At 45.2% G+C, this 12,745-nt stretch overlaps 2 non-coding genes across 2 annotated transcripts; one reads left to right on the top strand and one right to left on the bottom strand.

Annotated features, from left to right (window-relative positions):
- Positions 1–955: 955 nt before the first annotated feature.
- Positions 956–1,030, bottom strand: TRNAF-GAA (transfer RNA phenylalanine (anticodon GAA)). The gene has a single exon. It is a non-coding gene; the product is annotated as a tRNA-Phe (tRNA).
- Positions 1,031–11,147: 10,117 nt separating this feature from the next.
- On the top strand, positions 11,148–11,220 carry TRNAK-UUU (transfer RNA lysine (anticodon UUU)). Its single transcript has one exon. It is a non-coding gene; the product is annotated as a tRNA-Lys (tRNA).
- The last annotated feature ends 1,525 nt before the right edge of the window (positions 11,221–12,745 follow it).

Genomic DNA, 12,745 nt, shown 5'->3' with positions numbered 1-12,745 from the left:
TTTCTTCGTGAGGGCAGCTGCCGCCCTCACGAAGAGAATTTTCTTTGTAGAAACGTTGATTGCAGCCAATATTCCTTCTTCGACCACTGTTTATCACTTCTAGCCTCCATTGTCATGTGAACTTCTCTCATGTTTCAGTTTTATTATCGCGCGTCACATAATCATTGTAAAATAATAGATATCACGTAAATATGCAGCTGATCTCAAAACAAAAATTAGGCGCTGTGCTCAAAGCTGGAAATGTTCAACTGCAGCGAAAAAAAAGACAAAAGTCACACGTATAGCGCTCGTGTGTGTCTCAGTTTTTACTTTACTCAGCTTTCTTGCGCTGCTGTTAATTACGGTCAACACTTTTTTCTCTCAGTGGCTGTAAGAAATCATTTGTAATTTATGACATTGTAGAAGAAAATGAAGTTTTGTTTTATTTTACATCAAAATATCAGTGGACAGATAAACATGAAAACGGGTAAATTAATAGAACTGTTTATGCGCACTAAGCTCAGAAAACAAGCAGCATCGCTTTTCCTCCAGGTGCTATAACAGCTTGAAAGTCAATTTCCCAGGCTATAGATGAGCTTCCGCTTGCCATGGATCGCATGCATACGTAGAGAAGGAAGAACAGGCAAAAGTACATGCCCTTTCAAAGCAAAGTAAGCGAAGTAAATAGATACGCAGGTATCTGCGTATAATAGACACTGCTGGCCAAGTCACGGAACTCCCCCGACCTTGTCAGTAAATTTGTTATGAATTAGTCACGGCATGTGTTCAAGCACAAATTTGCGACACAATATAGCATCAAGATGGATGCGCAGTGTGTATGAGGCATCATGGTAGGTGTACATCATGTCACAGTTATTAAAGGGAAAATCAGACATCCACCCGTTCGTAGCAATTGCTACAAAGGAAACCCAGAAGGGTTCCTCGAAAGAAAAAGCCTCGTAGTTGAAGATAAATTCGTCCTGGTCCGGGACTCGAACCCGGGACCACCGCCTTTTCGGGGCAGCCGCTCTACCATCTGAGCTAACCAGGCGGCTAGCAGGTGGTAGGGCGAAGTAGAATTTGTCAACAACTCGAAGCAAAGGCAAAAGTTTGGCGTAATAGTTCTGCGGAAACCCGCAAGGTGGAGAGAAGTAATTATTAAAGGGAAAATGAGACATCCACCCTTTCGTAGCAATTGCTACAAAGGAAACCCATATGGGTTCCTCGAAAGAAAAAGCCTCGTATATAGGTGAAGAAAAATTCGTCCTGGTACGGGACTTGAACTTTGCTAAGAAACTTGCTACGAACGGGTGGATGTCTGATTTTCCCTTTAATAATTACTTGTCGCCACCTTGCGCGCTTCCGCAGACCTATTGCATGATGTCACAGTGTCCAGACGTAATGCAGTGCACATTGGAGAGCCGTATTTTTAAAATGCAGACAATCGAATGCTTCTTTTTATGTAAAAAGGAACTGTTGGTTTAACCATCGTAGCTGAGTCGCAAAACGGTGCTCACCTGAAAATTGTTTAATTTCGCTCGAACGCTTGTTTTTTTTTTTTTTCTCTGAATGTATTCTGGGGTGTTAAGTGTCAAAACCACGATTTATTATGAGGCACGCAGTAGTGGGGGACTCCGGATTAATTTTGACCACCAGGTGATCTTTAACGTGCCCCTAATGCACGGAACAGAGGCGTTTTTGCATTTCGCCCCCATCAAGATGCGGTCGCCGCAGTCGGGATTCGATCCCGCGACCTCGTGCTTAGAAACGCAACACTATAGCCGCTTAGCCACCGCAACGGGTGTTTTTTCTCGATAAACCAAGGAACCAGATATTTCATGGAATCATGCGTGCCAAAGAGCACGTGGCAGCGCTAACACTGATAAATGATGCTACAAAGAGGAACCAGGCTACGGTTTGTGTCGTACAAAAATAGAAAAGCGTTTTAATTTAAAGCAAGAAAAACTGACAGCTAAATAGGCCACATGAAACCAACAGTGCAATACACAGTACTACAGTGCAATAGAACCAGCTTATATATCAAACCACATTGGTGCTGGAAAAGAAAAACTCAATGTGGCCTCGGCATTACGTTGATGAAGACTTTTGCTTTAAAACTCAATCGTAAAGACACCTGATTATGGAAAAATCATTTAGTGCAAGGCCGTACTGCTTGCTTCGGTGCTGGACCTTGGTTCCTCTCTCAGGGTGTCATGCTGCGACTGACCTGAATACAACAGTGGTGATTTATTATACATATGGCAGTAGCATGATTGTACAGAACTCAGTGAAGCACAGTCTTTTTTTTTTTTTTTTGAAGAGTGGTCAAGAACGCCCTGCAGTGTGTGCGTGTGTTCATATAAGAGCACCGTGTGGGAGGCCACTTCCAAATTATGTTTATTCCAGCCAGACGACTATTCCGTTTCAGGTAACTGCATAATATTAGTACCTGGCCAGTCAGTCGCACAGCATACACTTTGAAACAAACAGCACTCGCCATGGGATATATTGTACATGCCCTCCCCCTCCCTTCCCCACGCACACAACACACATACACACAACGCACACACAACGCACACACAACTCCTCCTTGGTGGTCGCTGTTTGTTTAAAAAATGTAGAAGCCTATACAGAACATTGCACTGACAAGCTTCATTTTATTATTGCCAATATGCACTAAGCTAGTGGATGTGCGGATGTGTGAATCTCAGGTTAATTGAGGCGTCTGTGGCTTTCAATTTTAAGTACAGTTAAGCACACAAAAGGCGACAGATTCAATAAGACTATTGCTTCAATTTAAAGAAACAACAGTCAATGAAGACAAAGAAAGAAAAAGATATCAAGTTGGCCTCCGCCGATCCCGCTACAAGTGTAATTACCACCCTACCACTATCATTTGGTTGGTTGTTTTTATGCGTGTCACCTATCCATGACAATATGAACATATCGTTTGTGCAACTATGGTTCAATATTTTGTTAAACCATGGAGCCACTTAGAACACGATATCAAAAACGAATGTGCACATTCTCTCATGGCTTCCTTTGTTATAACTCTTCTAAACTAATCTTACTATTCACTTGAGGGCACATGTTGAAATTGCGGAATTGAAGCCGATCAGTGAAGTGATGCGACGACTTGATTACTTCTTGGCCTCAATTTCAGAATCTGTGCATATGCTTCAAATAAAATACATATGAAGTTATTCAGTGAATCGTTTTAACTAGCAACCTGAACATTGCAATCTGTCGCTCAAGTCCTCTTCATTTATTCCATATCAATAGGTCGTACTGTTCTATATGATCCATGCGCTTTTTTATATATTGAAATAAAAATAAAATTACCGACGATTACGTTACTTCCTAATGCGAAATTTGAGCGCAGCAAATAAGCTGTTTCACCTTTTCGATAGATTGAGGCAAAGAAATCGAGCAACACATGTATGCGCTATCACAGAATTTTTTTTTAATTTTTCACACGTATTCCTTTAACAAAGACTCCACTAACAGTTCTTGACAGTCATGAAGGAAGCTTTGTGGTCGGAGAAATAGACTGATATATGTTCGACTTGGTACACCAATGCTTGATTCTCAAAGACGAGATCTATACAAGTGCCTCGCGAGGTTGTCACAGCCGTGGGACGCGTTACGAGCGAGAGGAACGGGATGTTCTCCCGCATAAGTGTTAGGAAATTGCTGTTTGTCTTTATGTCAAGCCGCCACCGATCTGGCTCTCTGATTGCCACCGCACAGGGCGAACGGCAGCGGCAATTTCGGCTCGGGCGGTGCACATATACACATCCGCCGCCACCGATCTGGCTCTCTGATTGCCACCGCACAGGGGTTGCATTGGAGGAGGAGCGAAGCAAGGAATTAAGTTCGAGCCGGCGCTTTGACAACCGGAGACTCGCAGGAAGAGGGGGGAGGGGGGCGGCGTGTACACCCAGCGGCAAACGATGGGGGCAGAAGCGCGCGCAGCAAGCGGACAACACGATAAAGGGAGGAGGGAAGAGATAGCAGCGACTGACTGATGCCGCTGACGCCGATAGTGAGTCAACCCCAGCTGCGGAGTTGGTTTCAGGGACAACGCCGCCGATGCCGACACAAACAATATGATACCCTCGCTTCCGCAGCGCTAAGAACCAGGTCTAGCCGTGGGAAGGTGGTCACGTATTCGTCGACGTGCCGGGGCCTACGTGACATAACCGGCGCGTCGGCAACTGAAGAGCACCCTATCCGCCACACAAGAACAGGGGGGGGGGGGGAGACCCTTTCCTCCTCTTTCTGCATGGCGGCGACGGTGTTCTATGCAGTCACGTTATCTTGACTCTCTAGCGGCGTCAGCGGCATCCAGCGGTATCAGTCGGTCGCTGCTAGCGCTGGGGGGATGAAAGGGGGGCGGAGCTGGTTACGAGGCCGACGACAACGCCGACGACGACGCGAAACCCAGGAACGGACGCCAAAGAGCTGCGCTCTAAAAAAGTGACACTTTCGCCCGAAAGGCGAAGCATCGATTGCGATAGCAAATTAGTAGACAGCTATACGAAGTAAGGATACTAGTTTTATTGGCAGTATAAATTTAGAAATATTCGCTTGGTAATAGAATTAACAAGCATGGTGTCAGCGCGCACAAGCAAACGAACACATCACACTCGATGAGAGCGGACACTCGCTGTCAAAACGCCGGTGTGAGCAAGCGCAGCAGTAGCGAGCGAAGTGACCTTCGTGCGGTCTATCGGTTCAACGCAAGAGCGGCGAGAACACAGCGCGCACAAAGGCATGAGCCGTCTGCAGATCAATTTCAATATACGGTCGCGCGCGCAAAGTACGCACTCGGAGTCGAAGTCCCTGCCGCTCCGTCAGTTCCCCTTGCGCCCGGTCGCGAAATGCGCAGTCGCAAACAAATGACACGTAAGCTATTTTCGCAACAATGTCTACAGCAGAATGGCACAAGGTAGAAAATAGTCCTGATAATTTAAAGCGGTGGACACATTACGTTAACTAGTATTAGCTAACGTTAGTATTAGTTACGTCAATGACACATGTTGCTCTAATTATTCTCTTGTTTACTAAATGTGTTGCTCCAGTTCAAGTTATGGAAATTTGGCCGTTTGTTTCTCAGTTTTCGCAGTCTACTATTCTTACGTTTAGTTATCCTTTGTTAGAGTCAGGAAGTGAGGCTAGCAGACATCATCATCATCATCATCAGCCTGGTTACGCCCACTGCAGGGCAAAGGCCTCTCCCATACTTCTCCAACAACCCCGGTCATGTACTAATTGCGGCCATGCCGTCCCTGCAAACTTCTTAATCTCATCCGCCCACCTAACTTTCTGCCGCCCCCTGCTACGCTTCCCTTCCCTTGGGATCCAGTCCGTAACCCTTAATGACCATCGGTTATCTTCCCTCCTCATTACATGTCCTGCCCATGCCCATTTCTTTTTCTTGATTTCAACTAAGATGTCATTAACTCGCGTTTGTTCCCTCACCCAATCTGCTCTTTTCTTATCCCTTAACGTTACACCTATCATTCTTCTTTCCATAGCTCGTTGCGTCGTCCTCAATTTGAGTAGAACCCTTTTCGTAAGCCTCCAGGTTTCTGCCCCGTAGGTGAGTACTGGTAAGACACAGCTATTATACACTTTTCTCTTGAGGGATAATGGCAACCTGCTGTTCATGATCTGAGAATGCCTGCCAAACGCACCCCAGCCCATTCTTATTCTTCTGATTATTTCCGTCTCATGATCCGGATCCGCCGTCACTACCTGCCCTAAGTAGATGTATTCCCTTACGACTTCCAGTGCCTCGCTGCCTATTGTAAATTGCTGTTCTCTTCCGAGACTGTTAAACATTACTTTAGTTTTCTGCAGATTAATTTTTAGACCCACTCTTCTGCTTTGCCTCTCCAGGTCAGTGAGCATGCATTGCAATTGGTCCCCTTAGTTACTAAGCAAGGCAATATCATCAGCGAATCGCAAGTTACTAAGGTATTCTCCATTAATTTTTATCCCCAATTCTTCCCAATCCAGGTCTCTGAATACCTCCTGTAAACACGCTGTGAATAGCATTGGAGAGATCGTATCTCCCTGCCTGACGCCTTTCTTTATTGGGATTTTGTTGCTTTCTTTATGGAGGACTACGGTGGCTGTGGAGCCGCTATAGATATTTTTCAGTATTTTTACATACGGCTCGTCTACACCCTGATTCCTTAATGCCTCCATGACTGCTGAGGTTTCGACAGAATCAAACGCTTTCTCATAATCAATGAAAGCTATATATAAGGGTTGGTTATATTCCGCACATTTCTCTATCACCTGATTGATAGTGTGAATATGATCTATTGTTGAGTAGCCTTTACGGAATCCTGCCTGGTCCTTTGCTTGACAGAAATCTAAGGTGTTCCTGATTCTATTTGCGATTACCTTAGTAAATATTTTGTAGGCAACGGACAGTAAGCTGATCGGTCTATAATTTTTCAAGTCTTTGGCGTCCCCTTTCTTATGGATTAGGATTATGTTAGCGTTCTTCCACGATTCCGGTACGCTCGACGTCATGAGGCATTGCGTATACAGGGTGGCCAGTTTCTCTAGAACAATCTGCCCACCATCCTTGCTAGCAGACAACATGCGAGCAATTCATCGTTGCCACGAGCGTGATGAGAGCATATCTTCGCTGCTCGGGTACTAGCCCCTTCCGCGCTGTGCTTTTAAGATGCGCTGAGAGTACACAAAGCCACGCAGTCTAGTGTTCCCACTATTTTCAAAATGAATCGACATAGTCAGTGGCCAGGCAAAATCATTTCCCGACGGATCCGCAGTTAACGGAGCAACAAAATCAATACCGCATACCATGTGCCCTCATGTGCGGCGGGTTTATATGCCAGCATGAAAACGAATAAAATATTACGCAACAGAAAAAAAGTCGCACTTTGCGTTCACTCCAATAAACTTAAGACTTGTTCGTAGCTAAGAGCTAACATCACTCAGTGAGCTTTGTTGAGAGCTCACGCATGCTTTCTTTATTTCTCGCAGCCACAGCAAAAACGAGTACATTCCGAAAAGGCAAGGATAGACAGTAATACATTTGTCAAGCACACTGGCTAGCCCTTGCGTGTGCTATAACAAAAAAACTAAACCTAAATTTAATATCCAAGTTCGACGCTACCTCACAAAGCGCAGGGCACGCTGAAATACGTAGTTGCTAAGTTTTGTCACTGTCCGCCTGAATTTTCTTTGCGGGCGACATTGTAGTCCTGTTCTATGTCATGAACACGCGGAAAATATTGTGTAAAAGAATACGTCGTGCACTGTTTGTAATGCACTTGAAAAGGAACACCCTCACCTCTTATGATTTTCGAAAGAAACGGAGCAGTGCCGACATGCGTTGACTGGAAGAGCAGCCATCTTGATTATGGCATGGGGCATCAAAGCAGTACCGCAAACAGCGCGTCTTGCGTGGTATATGCAAAAAACGGCCTGTATGAAAGGAAAAAAACTCTCAAATTTTATTTCACAATTTTTTTACCAATTACAATAATTTAAAATGGTTACATGTTAGTTTTGACTCGATTTATAGGCTAGAGATCAAGAAGCACCGAAAATGCCTGTTTTTTTTTTTTTTCTTTAGCAGGTTTCTGTCATACACTCTTATGCAAAATTACGACCTTTTGCCACACAACTATAATGGTCATCTGTCTTGTCCGCATTTCCTTTCTTTAACGCGGCGAGCCCAGTACTTCCAAGTCACGAACGGCATGCCCGTCATCAGCATGACAGAGCATTCTCGACAGGAAAGTAGCGAGCGCAGCGTTTTCAAGCAAGGAAACGCAGGCAAGACAGATAAGACAGATGGCGATTATCGTTGTGCGGCAAATATACACCCCAAAGAAATGTACATTTGCTTAAGAGTGTAGATCATTCCCAGAAAATTTCTTTTGCGGTACGGAAAATTTCTGTAAATTTTCTTTAAATTTACAGCTTTTTTATACTGTGGGGAACGCCTTGTGTTAATTAACGTTCTTACAGGTGAAAGGTTCGATCCAATAGCGACGCGTTGTTTTCTGCTTCGAAGATATTATTGCAAAAGTTTAAGGGGATCCCGCGAACGCCATAATGCTCTAATTTTGGAAATGGGGTTTGGTAGTCATTAGAATGAAAGGATTTGTAACAGCCGACGGAGATGCCTAGTGTTAACATTTTGCTCTCGGAATTATTTTGGACTCACAACGAGTCATCACCCTTTAAAGGTGTGAAGCCTTTAAAAGAGCAACTGCCTCCTCACTGTCGCCTAAATATTGATTTACACAAGAAATGAACACAAAAAGAGGTTTAAGGAAAGTTAGGAGACTTCAAATGTGAAGGTTATCTGGAGTACTACACTACAGTCACGTCAAGCATGTAGAGGCTTACACTCTAAAAAAAGTGTGCACCCTTTTGTGTGTATATCTGCCACACAACGATAATCGTCATCTGCCTTGATGCGTTGCCTTTCTTTAACGCTGCGAGCCCGGTACTTTCCGGTAACGAACGGCATGCGCGTTATCAGCATGACATAGCATTCCCGACAGGAAAGTAGCGGGCGCGGCGTTTTCAAGAAAGGAAACGCATCAAGGCAGATGACGATTATCGTTGTGTGGCAGATGTACAACCCAAAGGGTGCAAACTTTTTTTAGAGTGTAGAACCTGCAAGATGAAAACAAATAAATGTGATTCCTTCACATAAAACAAACAGAAAATAGAGAATGTGTACCAATATTATGCAAATGAAATATATTAATTGTAAAATGTTCAACCACCACGATCAAAAAAAAAAGAAAAAAAAAAGGATTTGCACACGCATTTCGCCAACTCCATTGCGAAGGAAACGTCTCATAAGGCTATGTATTTTAACTAAATAAATATAGCCTACTTCGACAGGGTGAGTCTCAGAATGCTAAAGTCTGTCCGTGTATGTAGTTCAATTTTCACAGCATGCAATACTATGTCCTACAAAAAGGAGGTTGCGTACATCAGAAAGAAGAAAAGGTTGGAGCTTATCTGTTCCCCACTACCCTTGCTGTACTATCACAAATTAGAATTACTTTTCAAATGTTCTAGCTAATAAATATTAGTTTTTTTAATGTTATTTTGAATTATAAGTTCTTATACAACCGCACCCTTGCCACTTAGAAGACAACCCCAACCGCTGGGGTCTCTTCCCCTCGCGCGCAGTGCGTAAACGCAACAAAAAGCGAGTAATTTTATTGTCCAAATCAACAACGGATAAGCTGGTGGTATTCACTGTGAGAGAATGCTGCTGTCGCAGTAAAAATGAGTTAAGAGCCGAAGGAATCGCTGAAGCCTGCTGTATTTTTTTTTTTCACAACCACGGAGTTTGTAGGTTTAACAGTGCGTCCATATGAGCTGCCTGGCATGGCTTCCCGAGAGCGGCGCACCAAATTCTCAAACAGATTCCGCAAAATAAACCAACCACACCTGCCCGCATCCACTTACTCTGGGCCCCTGGTCGTACCTTGCTGCCGGGTAACGAACGCGCACATGCGGTTGCCCGAGAAATTTCCCTCCGGGCGACTCGGCGTGGTGAGGCGACTAGTTCAGGGGGGATCCCTTGCTCCGTTACAAAGACATACTCCGTCATTATACACGCATTCGTCGCACCCACGCCGCACCACCGCCTTCCTTCTCGCGGGAGGAAGCAGTGGCATTACGCCAGTTACAAACCGCAACTTTTCCAAATCTTGTCTCTCTCAATAAATTCTACCCGCACTGTTATGCAGATCGTTGCCCTGGCTGTGGCAGCTCGCCCACAATCTTCCACGTCACGATTGAGTGCACTGCAAACCTCTTTCCTCTCTTGCCAACTCTCCTTTGCCCCTACGCAACAGAGAGCTGTGGGACGATGCCCTCCGCGACGGACCTCCCGAGGTCCTCTGAGCTGTGATACAACGGGCTCGAAACATCGCCGGAATCATCTTAGGGACCCTGGACTGAGGGTTCCTTCCACACTGCTCTCGCCATTCAGATATTATTAATAAAGATGTTTTACTCTCTCTGCACGGACATTTATTTAATTGTAGGCCAAGTGTAATGTGTGTATGTACTGTACATTACGTTTTTGCGAAGCGAATCACCACATAAAAAGAAGGCACGGGACGGACGCTAAATGTCCGTGATGTGCTTCGACCTGGTGGTTTGCATTGCGCTAAACTTGTTGTAAAGGACGCGCGCCAACTAACTACAAGTTCTACTGAAGCTTACATATACTATAATGGTCAAGATAAGCTTTAAGAATGAGCTAACATGGCGTTATACTTGAGAGCACCGCTGCTTGAGAGTGGTTGGGCGATGAGCAGTAGTAGAGCAGTAGCGAGAATCTATGATGATGATGATGATGATGATGATGCTTGCGGCCACATCCCTTTGAATCGGGAGATCGGCGGGCAATCCCCGATTTGGCCGCAAAATAAATGGGCAAATAAAACTGAAAATATGAGATATTCTAGTGCGCCCCTGCTGTCGTCTTTGCACCTTTCACACAGCGCGGCCACAGCGGCACCAACGTTGAGCTCACACTACACAGATGCACTTGCACTGCACCTGTGCGGGGAGGCTCACCAGTAGAGTGTACTAGAATAATGTTCTAGTACACTCTAACACTAACACTAGCATTATTCTAGCTTAATAGATTTTCAGAAGTGACAAGGACCCTGTGGACACAATTGTTTGTGCCTGTGAGTGGCTTTTTAGTGATTTTACGGCTAAAAAACTGTGACCAGAGCACACTCCCCAGTACCACGGAAGCCCAGCGCCATCGCAAGCGCATCATCGCAATTGTCCGCTGCGGGCGTGGAGGTTGCGTGGACCTGGGCCCGGGGTGCAACGGGATGCAAGCGACGACGTGCACGATTCAACGACGACTTTCACCATGGTTTCCTTCCCGTCCTGGCATCGAGGGCGAGCCGTGTCCAGATCCGCCGCGAGCCTCGCGCAGAGCATGCACACTCGCAACCGCGAATGCCTCTCTGGCTTTTGACTTTTAGTCATCTCGACGTATATATGTCTCAACGGAGTGCTGCGCTTTTGACAGCTGTTCACTCCTCATTTTAAAAAATATTTCAATGCAATAAAAATGTAAATGCGTAGTTTGCTGCATGCAAGTGGCGTCCTCGACGTCCGCCCGGATAGCTCAGTCGGTAGAGCGTTAGGCTTTTAACCTAACGGTCCGGGGTTCGAGCCCCCGTTCGGGCGATATTTTTTTTATTTCATTTTTTTGACATCATGGTTTGTGGACGATAGTTCAATTTGAATAGTGTGGTTTAACGTCTTGAAACTACACAATGGGTTATGAGGAACGCCGCGGTGGAGAGCTCGCGATTAATTTAGACCAGCTGGGATTCTTTAAACGTGCACCTAAAGCACGGTGCACGAGCATGTTTTTCCTTTTTATATTCATTCATTTTTCTCCATTTCTGTGAACGGAATCGAACCCGGGACCTTGTGCTCAATAGCGCAGCGCCATAGCAACTGAGGAGAACAAAGTTTGCGGCCGCGTTTTATGCCTTTGTTTTGAGATAACTACAGATACTTCCTGTGCCGCTTGGTGTAGTCCACGTTTACCGCAGTTTTATGGCGTGATTGCCCACAAAATGAAAGCACTTGTCCTGTGAAGCTTCTTTCTTTCTTTATTTTTTACCTGCCCCTTCCCCTCCTCCCCTCAGTTTAGAGTCGGTCGGTAATATAGACCGTTTCATCGGGCGAGGAGGATAGGGCGCCTTTCCTCCTCTCTGGCTTGGGCGATCCGGCGCGGCGCTGCTTGAAAGTATTGCTGTCGCGTGCTGCGAAACGATTTCGAGATGTTTTAGATCTTACTTTGTGAAATTTACGCCACGTTCGTTCATGTAAGGTGGTCAGGGAAGCCTTTCGGTGCGTCGGTAGCTACTGTAGGCAGAAATATGTCTTGGGGGCGCAAAAATGTGACACGCATTATCAGTCGCGGTGCGTGTATGTGTTGTTTACTATATTGCTTATATCGATTTTGATTCATCAAAGAAAACCGGCGTCTCTGTATTACCAGCATTAAATGATAAATCAGCTCACTGTCTGATCGATTGGCGTAGGGAGTAAAACATAAAACATAAGCGCGCATGTTCGTGCACGGCCAACCTAAGGCAACCACGAAACATCTGAGCGGCAGGCGCTATCAAATATTTGTGATACACTGGCATCGTTCTCACGCATTTCAAGTCTAGTATGCTTGAAATTACCATATGTCTACGCTAGCGTTGCTGCATGAGGCCCATGGCGCTGCTCAACACAGCGATCCCTGCGGTTGGTGAGCCAGCACGATACATATATAAGCTGTGTGCTTCGGCATTGCCTTTTTGGCCTGTATACAGCCATAATATATGAGAGGGTTCGCATAAAAAGAATGCGATGGCTATTTTTGAGCGCGAAATTTCCATAATACTTGTGAGTGCGTCGTAGAGAACTGAACGAACACAACCGAAAAAAAAATTCGGTTATCATCCTCTTTCTCTAAAAAGCAAGAGAAAACGGGCTAACACCGCACAATGTTTATAAATATATAACCGCTGATGCCGTATGCTTGGACCATGCGCTATATAGAACAAATATATCTGTAATCCAGCACCTGCTACTGCTTAGGACGCTCGTGCAGTTCGTAAACGGTCGCTTTGCTGGGCTAGCTTAATTCAGACTGTAAGGTATGCTGCTATTACTAGCCAAAACTATTTTATTCATGGGTGGAATCCTC

The sequence above is a fragment of the Dermacentor andersoni genome, chromosome 2, assembly GCF_023375885.2.
Source record: "Dermacentor andersoni chromosome 2, qqDerAnde1_hic_scaffold, whole genome shotgun sequence".
In the NCBI taxonomy this organism is placed as follows: Eukaryota; Metazoa; Arthropoda; class Arachnida; order Ixodida; family Ixodidae; genus Dermacentor; species Dermacentor andersoni.
Note: the sequence above shows the minus strand (reverse complement) of the source record. Positions and strands in the feature narration are given on the sequence as shown.